Raw genomic sequence first — 2,772 nt, forward strand, 5'->3', positions numbered from 1 at the left:
TCCCAGTCTTCCTCTACTACTGGCTCTGGCTCTGGAATTGCAAGAAATGACCAGAACTACCCCAACAATGCTGGAAAGAAAAATCACAGAAAAGCTCAAAAAGCTTTCCCATATGATATAAGAAAATTCATATTTCACTTTGCGAGACTCAGTTACAGTGGTTCTCACTGGAGCTATTATTCATCCAGTCTGTGATGTTGTGCATGAGACTTCAGACTTGCACGGATTTGTTGGAAGTTATTTCTTGCTTCCTGAATGCACCAGGATAAGTGAGTGCCTGGCTTACATGCTGTGGAAAGTCCTGTACTCCCCAGTCAGACTCCAAGCCTGTGCAAATACAGACAGTACCTGCTCCAGAAAATTTACAATCTAACAAAATATGTGTTCATAGTACTGTCCATAGTGCTGCCCATAGATACAATTGCAGACATGGCCATTTATTAAAATTTGATTTGATGTATTATCCTGAATAGGTTTGCTTCTGTTAAAGGGAATCTTTTATTTTTTTTTTCTCATCTTTGCACTTTTTGAAGAAAGCAGATGTTTCGGGCTTTAACGCATGCTGCTTCTTTCTAACTGGCCTGATCCCAAGCACTCTTGATTTTTATGAAACCACATCCTTCTCAGTCTCTCCATCATGAGAGTGCTCTTGTCACTTCTTCACTACTCAGCACTGGTTAGACTGCTGCACTTAGCTCCTGCCCTAACCTGTGCAAAAACTGCCTCTTCATGAGCTGCCTTTCCCGAGTCTTGTCTGAGGAATTGTCTCAGATGAGCAGAATGGAAGGATTGTCTCAGATGAGGCAGTGATAGAAGGAGGCTCTGAACCCCAGTGAGGATCCTCCCACAACCCTCTCTTCCAGGAAACAGACCACGGATAAAAGTAAATGGTGTGATAGCTTTTTCTGCCAAGAAGAAACTATTCACTTTGTTGTTTGGTCACTTGGAATCCCTTGCCATGGCTTGGGGGAAGGATCTGCTGTGGACTTCTTAGGGGTCAAATAAAATTCTTAATTTCAATGAGATGATGGTGTGTGTGTGTAACAGAAGGGATATGAGAGTTATCAGTCTTCAAAGTATGGAATGTGCTTTGCTCTCAGCTTGATAACATACTGACAGGCAGAATGGCTGTGTGCAATTTACACACAAATCAGCCACAAATTTGGAAGTACTTTAATGTGAGAATATTTCATCCTTAAGTGCCTGTGACCTGTAGTTTTCTAGTAGTACCTGGAAATAAATGTAAATATTCTGACCATGCTCTATCCCTACTTATGTATGATCTGATTCTTAAGATTTTAAAGAAAGAGCTAATGAAAGGATACGAATATGTGCTGCTAGCAGAGGAAAGCACAGACTAAAATTTAAGGTCCACTGGATATTTGTCATGGGATTTGTGGTAATGAGTCCTTTAAAGTATATAATGTACTATCAGTTAGGACTGCGTATAACACTTGTTTGTACAGTAATGGAGCAGAAGTATGGCTTTTTGTTCTACCACAGAACAGACAATCACAGCTGATTATAACTAACTAGACCAAACTAATAATTAGGCAAAACACTGATAATTAGTGTGTGCTGCAAAATGTACCTAGAAAACTTCTTGCAATCTAGAGCTCTCTGAGATCTGTTTTCTATCAGGCCCTGTACAGCCACACAGTAACATTTCTGACAGGCGAGCCCTGGTTTGGGTGCATCAGTTTACTTGTTACCTGCCTCAGGCCCTGCTAGAAATGACCACAGCCTCCTTGTTAGCCTAAATATCTGGAAAATGGGGTTGCGTTCAGGTGTAGGACTGTTAGTAGCTGAGACATCCTGTTCTGGCTCTCTTTCTTTTAGGTGCCATTACGTCTCTGCCATGCCTACCATGTGCAGCTGGGTCTGCCAAGAGACAGCTCAAGGAGGGGGGGAGGAAGTGAAACAAACTAGGACCAGACTAATCCATTTACTTAAGGTATGATAGAATCCCATTAATTTAAAAATAAAATAGGATTTTGTGCACATTATAGCAACATTGGAAATTAACTCAAAACATAAAACACAAAACCAAGGCAGAATTTCTTAAGGAAGGACATTTCTGCTAAAAATCTGTGTCTTTTTTTTTTTATAGTCCTCTTGTCCTGCAAGCACCAGACATCAGTTTCAGAAGGAGGGAACTACAGAGCGAGCTGAGGATGAGAGCACTGCCTCCCTTGCCCTTGTCCCTGACTCCCATCACTGCTGCCTTTTGTAAGGAGTGGCTACCCGCAGCCTGCACGCCAGGGAGAGCACAGCTGCGGGTGAAGGCGCCATTTCGTAGCAAGCAGGAGAAGAGTCTGCTCACCTAAAATAAATAAATAAATAAGAAAATACTGCATGCTGTGCGACTTGAGATAAAAACGCACGTGCACCCCTGGCCCCACCAGCCTCTTACTCCCGCTAACCTCCGGAGCGTCGCGGATGCCCCAGCCACCTGCTGAAGCAGCGCCCCCCCCCCCCCCCCCCCCCCCCCCAACTTCTCCCTCCGAAGCCGCTCCGCGGAGCGCGCAAACTGCGCGGGGCGGCGCCGCCGCGGGCCGCCGCGGGTCCGGCAGGTGGCAGCACGACACCGCGGGACGCCGCGGGGCGCCGCGGGACGCCCCTTGCCCGCCGCCGCCGCCGGGCCGCGCTGCTGCACCGCGGCCGGACCGCCGCTCCCCGCACCGACGGGGCGGGACGGGCCGATCGGGGGGCCGGGGGGGATAGAGAGAGGGATGGAGGGACACGGGAGGAGGATGGAAAAGAAGCGGGGAG

At 47.0% G+C, this 2,772-nt stretch overlaps 1 long non-coding RNA gene across 1 annotated transcript; it reads left to right on the plus strand.

Annotated features, from left to right (window-relative positions):
- Positions 1 to 1,872: 1,872 nt before the first annotated feature.
- On the plus strand, positions 1,873 to 2,399 carry LOC116500781. Its single transcript, XR_004254340.1, has 2 exons — positions 1,873 to 1,954; positions 2,111 to 2,399. It is a non-coding gene; the product is annotated as an uncharacterized LOC116500781 (long non-coding RNA).
- The last annotated feature ends 373 nt before the right edge of the window (positions 2,400 to 2,772 follow it).

This window comes from Aythya fuligula, chromosome Z (assembly GCF_009819795.1).
Source record: "Aythya fuligula isolate bAytFul2 chromosome Z, bAytFul2.pri, whole genome shotgun sequence".
NCBI lineage: Eukaryota > Metazoa > Chordata > Aves > Anseriformes > Anatidae > Aythya > Aythya fuligula.